This window comes from Anas platyrhynchos, chromosome 1 (genome assembly GCF_047663525.1).
Source record: "Anas platyrhynchos isolate ZD024472 breed Pekin duck chromosome 1, IASCAAS_PekinDuck_T2T, whole genome shotgun sequence".
Lineage (NCBI taxonomy): Eukaryota > Metazoa > Chordata > Aves > Anseriformes > Anatidae > Anas > Anas platyrhynchos.
Window position 1 is genome coordinate 199,076,326 of NC_092587.1, and position 13,980 is coordinate 199,090,305.

Below are 13,980 nucleotides of genomic sequence, written 5' to 3' on the forward strand. Positions count from 1 at the left end.
AACTGCTTCCACACAGCTCCATACCATGGGTTCCATCCCCCAGGAGCAAATTGCTCCAGCACAGGTCCTCCACGGGCAGCAGCTCCACCCAGACTCCCTGCTCCTGCGTGGGCTCCTCTCCATGGGCTGCAGCTCTGGCCCAAGGCTGGCTCCTGCAGGGGCTCTCCATGGGCCGCAGCCTCCTCCAGGCCACATCCACCTGCTCCACCAGGGGCTCCTCCACCCATGGGGGGGCTGCAGCGTGGAGATCTGCTCCATGTGGGACCCATGGGCTGCAAGGGGACAGCCTGCTCCACTGGGGGCTCCTCCATGGGCAGCAGGGGAACTTGTGCTGCGTGCCTGGAGCACCTCCTGCCCTCCTGCTGCACTCCCCTTGGGGGCTGCAGGGCTGCTTCTCTCTCAGCTCTCACCCCTCTCTCCCAGCTGCTGCAGAACAGCAGGATTTTTTTTCCCCTTTCTTAACTCTGCTCCCCCAGAGGCCCAAACTGCATCACTCATGGCTCAGCTCTGGCCAGCGGCAGGTCCCTTTTGGAGCCATCTGGAGCTGGCTCTGAGCTGACAAGGGACAGCTGCTGGGCTCTGCTGACAGAGGCCACCCCTGCAACTGGCACCACTACCACCCCTGCTACCAAAACCTTGCCACATAAACCCAATACAGCCCAATACCATCTGGCCAATAAGCAGTGCTTATGTGAAGCTAACCAAAACCACATTATTTATGTTGACAGATAGATCCACCCCAAAAGGCAAGATTTTGTTTTGTTTTGTTGTTTGTTTGTTTTTTTTTCTCCTAGCAGACTCTAGTCTAGTGGACATCAACTAGAGAATAGCGTGCATCTTCCTCATGGGGAATTTCTCTCTCCTATGCTGGAGTAAAATCTCTGAAGGTGATTCCAAGCTGTAATTGTCTTTGTGCCACTACAATCACTTTAAAACATTTTTAATCACATTTCATAACTGCATTTGACTTTTTGATTTTATCAGCTATGAGACAGTCATCTTATAAAAAGAAACACCTCCATCAGTGAAGCTTCTAACAAAGCGCAAGTGTTATTTCATGGCATTGTGTACTGTGTACTGAGTAACCTGAGCTGGAAAGGACCTAAAAGGATCATCAAGTCCAACCCCAGGCTCCACACAGCACTACCCAAAAATCAGACCCTATGTCTGAGAGCACTGTCCAAACACTTCTGGAGCTCCAGCAGGCTCAGTGCTGTGACCACTGCCCTGGGGAGCCTGTCTTATTGCCTGACCACCCTCTCAGGGAAGAACCTTTTCCTAACACCCAGCCTGATCCTCCCCTGTCCCAGCTCCATGCCGTTCCCTTGGGTCCTGTCACTGTCCCCAGAAAGCAGAGCTCAGCGCCTGCCCCTCTGCTCCCCTCGTGAGGGAGCTGCAGGCCGCCATGAGGCCTCCCCTCAGCCTGCTCTGCTCTGGGCTGAACGAACCAAGAGACCTCAGCTGCTCCTCATACATCTTCCTCTTTAGACCCTTCACCATCTTCATAGCCCTCCTTTGGATACTCGAGTAGATTTATGTCCCTTTTATACTGTGGAACCGAAAACTGCACCCAGTACTCGAGGTGAGGTTGCCACAACACAGCCTCAGGCAGGACAATCCCTCCCTTGCCCAGCTAGCAATGCCGTGCCTGATGCACCCCAGGGAACAGTTGGCCCTTTTGGCTGCCAGGACACGCTGCTGGCTCAGATTCAACTTGTCATCAGCCAGAACCCCCAGATTGCTTTCTGCAGGGCTGCTCTCCAGCCTCTTGTCCCCCACTCTGTATGCACATCCAGGGCTGCCCCTTCCCTGGCACAGAATCCAACACTTTCTCTGGTTAAACTTTATACAGTTGGTGATTGTCCAGACCTCTAATTTGTCAGGATGTCTCTGCAAGACCTCTCTTCACCCTTGAGGGAGCTAATAGTTCCACTCAATTTAGTGTCATCCACAAACTTAGTAATGTACCTTCAGGTTCTGCATCCGAGTCGTTTATGAAAACATTAAAGAGAACTGGCTCTAACATGGAGCCCCGCAGAACCCACTAGGGGTAATAATAATATAAATGAATAATAAATGCATACTTTCCATGGGAGGTTTGGTTTGGTTTTGTTTTGCTTTTTTTGTTTTGTTATGTTTTGTTTTCTCCATAAATTTATAATGGTTCTACAGGATAACCCCTTTTCCTCCTCTTGGGAGGACAATAAATTATGGCGAGGGTTATTTCTGTTTATCGTTATTCTGACAAGAAGAAAATAGAGCATTAAAAAAAAAAAAAAAAAAAAAAAAAAAAAAAACAGTATCATCATGTCATGTGGTAATTACTGTAGTTAAACACATAACCAGACAATGAAAAACCAAGGATTTTCTTTGTATAGGAGAGGACAGACATATATTTTCTTTATTGACTGATAAAAAATTATTTAATTAAAACAAATAAAATATTCTATTAGTCAAGTCTGAGGGCATTGTGAAGGTTACACATAGAAGCACTGGGTGTGTATATCTCTATTGTCAGAGACAAAATGACATTACCTCTGCACTAGCTATGAATTCGAAAGATAAACAGCAGATTTCTGTTGTTCAGAAGAGGGAAGGGTAAAAAAAATATGAAACGAAACAGAGGTTTTGGTTTGTATGGGTAGGATTCACCTCGCCTCACCTTAACTGTCTCAGATTTCTAGTCATAGGTTGCCATTCGGTCTGTCTCTATTGTCACCGAAGAAAGATGGACTTGTTCAGAGGTAGCTTCTTGCCATTTATCTTAGACATCGACCCTCGATTAAATGAGCCAGGTTCTGGAGGCATTTCCTTTCATTGACTGAAAACAGCCTAAAAGGACTAATTTTACATCAAATGCTAATTTGTACCTTGGTTATGTTAAGTGAGATGAATTGCACACTCAGGTTACAAAGCTGTAAGATGACTTTACAGTTTTATCCGATGAAACTTCCATGTCATTTTGTTTGCCAGATATCAAAAATGCAGGCAGAGAGATAATGACTCTTTCTTGATTCAAATCAGGGAAAGATGTGTCCCAAGTCCAGGTGGAAGTAATCTTCATATTTATTTTTGAAGAGGTTTCTAGAGTTCTGTTAGTAATATCATCAGGAAAATAAATAAATAAATAAATAAATAAATATAAATCCATTGACAATCAGTCTGTTTTTCCATTGTCTTAACTTTGCTCCCATTTGGCAAAAATTAGACAAAATGAAGATGAGATACTAAATTGGAAGTCTGGCTTTAAATCGGTAATTTTACTTATTTTCTGGATGTTTTGATTTTTTGAATTTTCTTAGCAACTATTATGTTTGTCAAGCTGGGCATTAAGTCTATTTGTTACTAAAATCTTCATCCTATACTTGGCACCTTTTTGCTAACCAGGCTGAATGTGTTTAAATATATTCACATAAGCAATTATGTAACTAAAGTTAGTTCAGATTCTTAATACTTTTAGTTTTAATCAGATTTTCTATGGAAATTAATCCTAAATTATCAGACTTCATATATGTATGTATATCTTCCTCTCTGTAATGCTTTCTAATACCTTTTGAACCCTCTAATTTCTACCAAATCTGACAGAGGTTCAAGCACATAATAGTCCTACAGGTTTCACCACATCCAGATGAGATAAAGCTCCCATCATTGCCATTATTAAAGGAAATGTAGCAGCAAGAATTCAAACCTTTGTAAAGAGAGTGGAAGTTTGCATAGGATAAAAATTCTCTGAGTACTCTGAGCACAGGAAAATGGTTCATTTACATTCACATCTTTTCAAAACCACAGGATCTAATCAGAAGTGTCATCCATTCTGCTCATGGAACAACTTATTAATTTTCTACATGTTAATATGGGACTATTCCTCTTTTATTGTTGATGATATATGCTGATTTGAAAAAGACAATATTAAAATTGAAATTGAAATGCACAAAGGCAGTATTTTCAATCTTTTTGTTTCAACTAGCCTTGTACCCTATTATATTTAAGCACAAATCTGTGATTCTCCAGGGAAAAGATCATCTGCTGTCAGTTAATGTATATCCAGTACTCCACGTCCAAAGTAAACATTGTGACTCACTGTAGGAGCTTCATGTTCCACGAACAAAATAATTTACTTTAGTAAAGACAAATTAAAGAGTGTGGGAAGTGGCCAACAGACAGCATTTTATTTTGCATAAGCACAAAAATGATCCCAGTTCTATTTATTTTTTAATTCTTTCCATAAAAGTCCAAGATCAGCAGTGTAATCAGAATTTGGAACAGTAACATAATGTCATTTGGAAAGCATCTGCAAAGATCCAGCCTGTCCCCCCCAACTCAAAGCAAGTTCATCATCAAATTAGAGTCATGTTACTCCAGTCCACTTTTGAAAATGTCCAAGAACATCCCCACATGGTCAATGGCCCTCTGTTGCAAAGCTTAACCACCCTTAAACTGAACATTTTTTCTCTTGTGTTCAGTTGGAATTTCCCCTGCTCTTTCATGTCCTTTCTGTTTGCTGTTTTTGCAATATACACTCTTAGGAGGACTCCAACACTGTCTTCTCTATCACCTCCCACTAGAAGCAGTAAGGTCTCTGTCCCCTTCTCTTTTCAGAGTCCCAGTCCTGAAGCCTCTCCTTAAATGGCAAGCGCTCCAGCTCTATCATCTTGGGGGTCCAAAAGTCCTTCAGATATATCTTAAAAGTGCTAGGTACAAGGGAAGATCAATTTCCTGGACCTGGTGGCTCCACTCTTTCTGCTGCAGCCCCACACATGGTAATCTTTCATTGCTGCTACCTCTGCTTCCAGAAAACTGGTCCAGTGAAGAATGAGCCATGTTTATCCATCCAGACTACCATACCCTAAGGCATTATAGTACAATAGCATTAAAATCCAAAAGCCCAGTATTAGAACTTTTTTTTTTTAGTCCAGTATAGTCATATGCATATTTCTATAGCGTTTTTTTGTTTGTTTGTTTGCTTGTTTGTTCTGATTTTTAAAAAAGAAATATGACCAACTGCTGTTTGATTTATGCATTCATCCAAGCTAGCCATAATCACCTAGGAGACAAATAAATAAACAGAGCTTTCACACTTGGATGGTCTAGACTAGAAACCACAGACCTCACACCGAAGTGTGAGACAAGAGTCTCATAAATAACTGTAAAATGTGACTCTTTTTTTTTTTTTTAATTGTATTTTAATCAGCTTTCAACCAACAGCAAAACTTTCCAACATAAAATAGTTCATGTGAAGTAAAGCTTTGTGTCAACAAAAATGCTGAGTTCCTTTTGGTATAGAACTGGAATTCTATAAGAATACTATAAGAATTAGAATATGGAACTAGAGATGAAAGTTCATGAAATGCTTCCATTTCATACTATTTTGTGTTTTAGGCTTGAACATGGTTTGTGGGCATTGCCTTGAAAGGATGGTTACCTGTAGCTGCAGAGCTGTGTTGAAGCACCTGAGTGCCCATAGTATATCTTTTGTTCTGTTTGTCTTCTCCCCTTCACCTGACCACCCAGGCCCAAAAGCCTCAGGTGTCTTCCAGTGTCCACAGGTTCTACAGATTCTTCTTCAAATGGGCAGTTCAGATGTAGCATCAGAGCCAGCAGGTGACCAAAGACAGAGGGTTGCCAAGTCCTGTAATACCATGAGACAGAAGGAGCTCCAGGGCCTAATGCCACCCAAGGCAAGCCAAGCCTAGCACTAGCCCCATCAACCATGGCATCCTCTGAGAAGGTACATAATGCCCTGTCTGTAACCTTTTCAGGATGTACCTTCTCATTTGTGTACAGCACTTGGAGATGCTCACTATGTGTCTCAAGGTTTTGAACATCAGAGGGATTTTGTTCTGTAGCTCACAGTACTGGAAAAGTCAGGAAACCTCTCACTTTTTAGGTCAATCCATTTTTTGTATATCCTGGTAACTCTTCAGACTATAGCCACAAAGTAAAAAGCAGATGACAGGGTTTGTCCCTCTGCTGATGAGAACAGATGACAACTTTTATAAGCACACACAGCAAGGAAAGATAGAGCACTTCACAGAGGTGGTAACCCCAAGGAAGAGCTCCATAATACAAACATAATGAATTTGAAGCTATTTGTATTCAGTGCCACTAGATTAGAATAACTGTAATAAAATAAAGTAATAATATTAGTACTCCATTAAATAATTACATGATTGCAAGTACACTTTTAATTTCCAATGTAGTTTTACCAGTCCCCATGTCAAGAATAATGGTTCCCTCTGGCAAACAGGGCCTCAGAAAACAGAAATTTGAGTCAGAAACCTACAGGAATTCCCTCAAAAATAACTTAACTAGTATTAGAGACTTTAATGTCAGGAGATACAGATTAACAATTTTGCAACATATTTTCTAAGCATTTCATATGGATTTATATTTACAACAAGGTTTCTAATGAAAAAATAGCAACATTGTATACAAATTCACCTGTCATTTAAGTTCAAAAACTGATTGCAATAGCAGGATTTTTTTCTTAATAAGATGGTCTAATACAATCTAATTTCTTGTGTATAAGGTGAGGGCTAGAAAAGGGAAAAGGTGTTTTGCTAACTACTCCCCTAAAATGCAATGGCCAACACTGACATCAGTTAGACAAGACCTGTAAGTGAACATCACGAGTGAAAGAAAGATTTCAAACAGATCTCACATCTATGGTGCCAAGTTTTATTTTCACAGCTTGTCAGAGACATATGATTGGTGCAGGAGCTAAATCTGCTGGGTTTACGATACAAGAGTTTCTCTCCCCTTCCTTTCACAAGGGGAGTTTTCTACTCTTGAACCAATTTTGGCCCTGACTACCTGAACTCCACAGAAGGACCAGATCATAACACTGAAGCTCCTAATTGCATGTTCTGTCATGCACTTTATGTATTTAAATTTACAGCATACGAATGGGGTGGAGATAGGAGGTGGACAGATCAAAGTGCAAGACAGGCTGGAGGAAACCTGGTGATGATCATTGAAGGAGATAAAGAAAACAACAGTAGACAAGGATTACCAAAGTGAAGGGTCAAATTGCAGCTACTTCAGTGTTATGCTTTGCTAAAGGAGGGCTGGCTGAAGGAGGACACATCTGAAGCAAATATCTTCTGGCTTGCTGTACTTGGACTGGAAACACTCAGGTGTGATGGTCCAGACAAAGAGGGTAACCAGGCACTGAGAAGCAGAGTAGTTTTTTGCACCATATGAGTAAGGCACACACTTTCTGACTGTCCCTGAAAATACTTACCACAGCAAATGCTGAATATTTAACAGTCCATCTGAGAAAAGACAGAAATATTTAATTTTATCCTGTTGTTTAGTTCCTAGTACATGAAGAACCACTGTCATGTTGTATTGGTCTTGTTGAATGCAGGAATCAATATTTCAGTCTGAATATCCAGGTAACTTTCTAACTTATCCAAACAACTGCCAATCCTGAGGACATACCTACAACTCAGAACTAGATCTCTAAAATTACTTTGCACATAAGAGCATTTATTTCTTCGCCAATATTACCTAGTAAGGAAGGAGGATTGAATAAGAACAGCCAAGAAGAAAGGCTCACAGATCATGCAAATCCTTTCTGTCCCAGTAGAATCAGACAAATCTTTTTGGCTTACAGCAGTACACTGTGTTTCTGCATAGAGCTAAAAGTGGATGTGATGCTACAGCTTGCTCTAGGGTGGATTTGGCCCAAAGTTTTTGTGCTGAGCTTGCACAGAGCCTCTGGGGTTTGACTGGGCTGGAGGCTGTGGGCATGCTTGCAGTTTTTGCCAGATCAGGTGAATGTACTCAAAGCCTGGGAAGAGAAATACTTCCCACTCAGATTACACCTGTCTGTAATATATGGCTTAGTCACACTGCCCATTAATCAGATGTCAAACCCATGATGTCTGTCAAAGTCAAAACCTGTGTTCCTGTATTTTGGTATCATACCAAAAGTTATCTGAACTTCTTCAGGTTTCAAGACAATTCCTCTTTGTCTTTCACACCTTTGAAACTTCAAAGTCATGTCTTTCAGAGATATCCCTAGAGGTTTCATGAGTAACCTGAGACACCCTCATACAGTGCTAGAATAAAACTTATCCTCTTCAACACATTTGAGATTTTCCTTTACATTTCATTACAGTTGGAATTATTCAGGAAAAGAACTGAATTAGAGACATTTTAGCAGAAGAGTTAAACAGTGTTATGGTATGTTTCCTACCACAAACTGCCAAGCTTCTTATTAGTTCGGCCTAGAGTTTTAGGGTCACTAAAACTTAAAAGGGGATTTATTTGGCTTATAATGGGTATAGGAGATACAAATCTACATTTTAGGAGTAGGCAGCTTTTGTTTTCCTGACCTGCATTTACACCTTCCTGAAAAAAAAAAAAATATATATATATAATATAAATATGTTGTTCTCAAACTCAGAATAATATTTGTGGCTCCTCTTCATCCTGTCATTTGTAAGAGCTAACAAGATGACTGCATCCACTGTACAGGCTGGGAAGCTGAGGCAAAGCATTGCCCAACACAAGACAGCAGAGGAGTGCTTGGCACCAGAGGCAGCTCTGCTCTGCTCACTGCCCTCATCCCTGCTTTGTTCGGTTATGTGATGCTGCAAAACACTTGCTCCTTTGGCTAAAACAACATACAAACCATGCCCCAGCAATCCAGAGACCATGACTACATCATCTTGGATTTCAATAAAAAAACTTTTGTGGTTCTCAGTTTTTATTTTATTTTAATTATTGTTCTAAATTTCAAAACTTTAAAATACACTAAAAATAACAGAGAACAGATGTCACTCACTCACCTGATTCTGGGAGAATGAAGCACCAAAAACTCCAGTGCTTTAAGTTTGTGCAAAGCTGAGATAAACATCACATAACAATGACAACATTAACCTCTGACATCAGTGGGCAAGAAATTAATTTGATTATGTCCAAGCTGTCCAAAATTTAGATGTTACATTTTGTTACATTTAAGACCTCTAAAATGAGGCTGTAAGTCCTCAGGAGAGGGTATTTTAAAAAGCATTTTTCCCTACCACCATCATTGGTACAGTGAAGCTTTGCAACATTTTCCTATAGCTTACAAATCACTGTGCATGGGGAATTTCAGTATCTGGCATCTGTTAGGAGCATGTTACATACAGTAACAAAGCTGATCCCTGGATAGCTCATTTAGTTAATAAATAAAGACCAAGACTTTACTAAGTTCCTCCTGCTGTAGCTCTGAAATGGCAACCTCACTACCAATTATCTCAGCAATTCTTTTAATTCTTAACCCAGAAGCCAGCATGTAGACATTAAAATTTCTGCCCAGCTGGCTCTGTAATAGTTCAACCATGCTACAGAGTGTGCTTTCTCTGTTGAGCCAGGTTGTCTCTGAACATTGTGGTTATAGTCAGAGAATAATCTAGTTAATAATAAGTTAAGTTATTCAGAAGACATCCTTACGAATCACATCATCTAGAATTACAAAAAAAAAAAAAAAAAAAAAAAAAAAAAAAAAAAAGCATGTTTGAAGATGCATTAGTTCTTGAAATGCTGGAAAATGTGTAACTCTGGCATACCTCATCCCAGACGTGCAGAAATGCAAACTATTAAAGTCTGATTATTAAAGAGGAAAGTATACTGACCTGCTTTGGAAGGAATCCCATTTGTCTGAATCGCTGCACTTCCCCTTTAGCCACATCAGCCCACTGCTGAGCAATATTCCCTGGAAAATCAATTATCCAGTCCTTAAAGGTTGTGTGCACCCCTGATAGGAGAAATGGGTCTAAAAAATAGGGGGAAATCTTTCCCAGAACTGACTTGGATCCAGACACAAAATTCTATGCATATTCAATTTTAAAATTACTATTGTGCAGCTACTTTTTTGCTGCATTTCTGCAGAGCTACCAGTGAGCCACAAATGTTTTGCTATGTAAGATCCATCCATACGCTATTAAAAAAAATCAAGAAAGTGCATTGGGAAAGCTGGTTTAGGGTGTGAGGAGACAGATGCCAGAGTATGAATTGTTGCAACTTTACTGCTTAAGAACTTGGAGATGATCAGATGATCACTGTTAGGCAGTCATTTATATCTTCCTAGCATGTTGCAATTGTAAAATAAAATGAGTTACTTTATTTCAGGGAAGTTAAGTAATTCGGTTCCTCAGCAGTAAGCCATAAGGCTGCATTAACTCATTTTCTTGCAGTCAAATGTATGTGCTTTAAAACTGCAGCTCTCTAAAAGTTGTAACAATATCAAACCTATCTCAGTGGAAAAAAAAAAAGAAAAAAGAAAAAAGGAAAAAAAAGCACATAAAACATGTAGAAAGAAAACTTTATTTTCTTTCTTCTCAAGCTATGCTATCAGCAATAGACAGTAAAATAAAATACATTTGGCAATTAAGAACAACCCCCCCGCCAAAAAAAAAAAAAAAAAAAAAAAAAAAAACAACCTCACACCACCACCAAAAAAAAAACATTAGACTGAATAAAAACAAAAGCAAAATTTGTCCAAGGAACAAACAGCCAGGAAAGAAGGCAATTATTTTCCTTCAGTAGAAATTTGTGCATGATGGAAAATTATTATGTTCCCAAAGACCTAACTTTAAAATATATATATTTTTTTCTGTCTTTCCTCCTTGCAGAAACAGAAGACCAACACTCCTGTCACAAATGCTGTGGTGAGATTTCCTGTGGAGGTGGGTGGAGAGGGGGTAAGGTAAACACTGAAAGCATGAAGTGCTGTCCCATAGCACACAGCTGGACATTGCAAACTAAGGAAGGCTGACAAGCATCAGATCAGAGAAATTGTACCCCAGAGATTTACACAAGGGACAACACAAAGCCTTAGGAGGAGTCCTTTTGACATAATGTTTTGCATGGAGGTGGAGGAACTAAGTAATGGAGCAAAGGACATAATTCATTTGGGCTATGTTAGTGCTCTCAGCAGAAGGCTGGAAAAGCAGCTACATGCTGAGAGGAAGGAATAAGTGCCATGGTAAGAAAGTTTCCCTTGAACTTACTTTTGTTTTTTAGCCCTTAAGCTGAGAGGCACTCATGGTGGGTATGATGAGTTTTCCGAGCAAAATCCTGCTTTCAAGGCTGCCTGGTAATACATAAAACAGTTGCAGTTACCAAAATGACTGTCTGCTAATGAAGTGCATTTCAGTTCTCCCTGTAACATGTGAAGAAGCACTAAGAAGCATGGCACAGCCTGTAATAGCTTCAATGATAGTCACAATGTCTCAGATGGTTCTTTTCTCGGAAAGTTCATAACCTAGACGGAGCTTTGCAGAAGGAGACCAGCATGGCATGGTGGACCAGGCTGGAGAAAGAGACAGGGACCCATTGCTTTTACAACCCTGTGTATCATCCACAGATATTTTGAATTCTGAGATGCAGTGGATGAAGAAGAACAGAGTTTTGACGATGGAGGATCATTTTTGGCAAGCTGTAAAATCCATCAGGATTAAGAAGGTCTGTGAGGACACCATCGGGATCTGTAACAATGTCTGTAACAATGTTGAGAGGCAGCCAAGCACTCCATGAGACAAGAGTCAGATGCCTGGTGAATAATGCACCGTTGATAACAACAATATTCATAGAGTCTGATACAGGAACCGTCCTTTGCGATCTGCTTGGGAAAAGCACACTCAACACTTGGCATAATTCAAGCCCTCAGAGATTCTACTGCTCTGGTTTGTGTGTGTCCTCTGGCTGCCCCTGGCGTGACGCACAGCAAGTCTGACAGAGAAACAGACAAATTCTGATGACTTTGAGGATAAATACCCTATGCCTCGTGTGGACACGGCAAGAGTTCCCAAACAATGCAACCCCACTCAGACGGAGATAATTTAAGAATTTATTGGTCATTCACTGCTCTGTCTGGAATCATTTAGTAAGGGAAAAAAAAAAAATAAAAAGGACATCAGCTTAAAACACAGCACAACAGCACACAGTGGTTTCATTTGTTTGTGTGTTTGTCTTTTTCTTGTTTAAATTTTCTATTTCTTCCCTATTTTTAGCTTGATGTGCATCTAGTTTTATCTGAGTGATGTCCAAATCACTTTTAATGAAACGTGCTAAGTACGGGTCACAAGCCAGGTTTTAGAACTGTCTGTAATCACGATTCCAACTGATTAAATGTATACTGAGGGGCAGCCAGTATGAAAATGTTCTTAATATTCTCAGTTTAAATTGAATTAAGAGTGCATAGACCTTGCTTTATCAGAACAGCTACTAATTTCTCCAGAGAAAACCCATATAAATTATTTTTGTAATGCTGAAGTTCTTTCTGGGTGAGCTATAAGTCAGTAAGTGAAAACAGTTGGACTGAAACACAAGAAGATATCTATAGGATTTTGGAGAACTCTGCTCTTTGTGCCTCTGAGCTCCCAGCTTCTAACACAGACGTGTCTTGTCAATCACACTTACTGCATTGGATGCAAAATTTTATGAGGTACAGTCAGTTTTGCACAAGCAAATTTTAGGCTTAAATTCCTGAAATTTTCACAAATGTCAGAACAAGCAACCAGCAGTTTTAAGAGTTAGCTTAACAGACACTCTGACCACTACTGTTAAAATCCAGCTGTTTTATTCTAATTATCTTTAGGAGACAGAAAAAGTGTTCTGCAGCCATCCATTCTGTTCAGACCAGCAGCAGTGAAATCCCATCTCCCTTCAAACATCCTTTTTCATCTTGTTTACAAAGTCTGCCAAGTTCCCAAAGAATTAAGGTCTTACTCGGCTCTGCTCTGATTGCAAGCAGATAGGGATGAACATTAACAGCCAGAAGCCCGTATCTGTTTGCATCAAATGTTTTTGTGTGGGCACAGAATATCAAAAGGCTCCTCCACTTGTCCATGCACTCACTCTGCCTGTGTTGCAAGGACTGAGAAGGGGAATTTTTTTAACTGTGACAGTCTCTGTAGTCACTTACACCACTGTGATGCTGGAACAACTTCTTTTGGCACTGAGGAATCTGAACCCGTGCATATGGGCTGGAGTGTTTCAGCCTCACACAGGTTTCCACATAGCCCCATCCATGGCAATCTGCTAAACAACCAGGGGAAGTAAAAAGATTTTCTGCTTTGGGCTATATAGGTGAAAATGGCATGTCACTAGGATTTTGACTTTCTGAGGTGAAATTGTCAAGTAACCATCAACCGCCTGGAGCCATGGGAGAGTGAGTTACAGTAACAGATTGCTCTCCATAATAATAAACTCCTTTTAAAAAATATCTTACCAGACACCATGACAGATCACTTGGGGACTTCTTATCAGTGAAATCGTCCTCCACACACAGCAGCCTGACAGAAACCGAAAAATAGAGTTTGGTCAGTTCATCCAACTTGTTCTGCCCTTTTGGACTGTATTTATTGAAAGGGAACAGTGTTTCTGCCAAAGGTAATATTAGCATAAGTTAACAGTGCATTCCTGCAATTAAATCTCCCTGAGAAACACTGGAAAGAAACATCCTTCTTCAGTGGTTTTAACCCAAAAGCACAGCCATCTGAAAGCAAATCCGACTGGAAAAAAAAGGTGACAAACCATTTGGTTTCCATTCTGCAAACACTGAGAAGAGCATTAATATAATTACAAAATCAGTACAGCTCAAGGGAATGGAAATGAACACATTTTAAATACTTACCAAGAATGTATTTAAAAATGATTAAGTTAATAGACCTGCACAGAGGGTTTTGTATCTGCTAAGGGCAAGGGCAGGCTGCATGTGGATCCTCAGGAGGAGGCCAAGGCTCAGCCACGGATGGCCAACCTACACCAGCTTTGCCATTGTGAGAATATATTTTACTCCGAGAGAAGGGAGTTCAGGCCCCATCTCCCAGCCAAAAAGGTTGTTTTCACTTGCATCAAAATCAAATTATAAAAGAAAGTCCCAGCCAAAACCACAAAACTCTCCTGGTTTTATGTTACAACAGGATGAAGCCACCAGTCAACTTTACATGGTTTCCACACACAGAAAAAAAAAAAAAAAAAAAA

The 13,980-nt window shown here is 40.2% G+C and overlaps 1 long non-coding RNA gene across 3 annotated transcripts; it reads right to left on the bottom strand.

The window, feature by feature from the left end:
- Window positions 1–4,146: 4,146 nt before the first annotated feature.
- On the bottom strand, window positions 4,147–13,347 carry LOC113845003 (uncharacterized). Of its 3 annotated transcripts, XR_011806552.1 has the most exons (7): window positions 13,226–13,347; window positions 11,004–11,086; window positions 9,627–9,706; window positions 7,244–7,274; window positions 7,013–7,170; window positions 5,423–5,970; window positions 4,147–4,846 (listed from the first exon to the last, which is right to left on the bottom strand). It is a non-coding gene; the product is annotated as an uncharacterized lncRNA (long non-coding RNA). The 3 variants fall into 3 exon arrangements; XR_011806551.1 differs by lacking the exon at window positions 7,244–7,274 and having other exon boundaries at window positions 5,423–5,629; XR_005264541.2 differs by lacking the exon at window positions 7,244–7,274.
- Window positions 13,348–13,980: the final 633 nt, after the last annotated feature.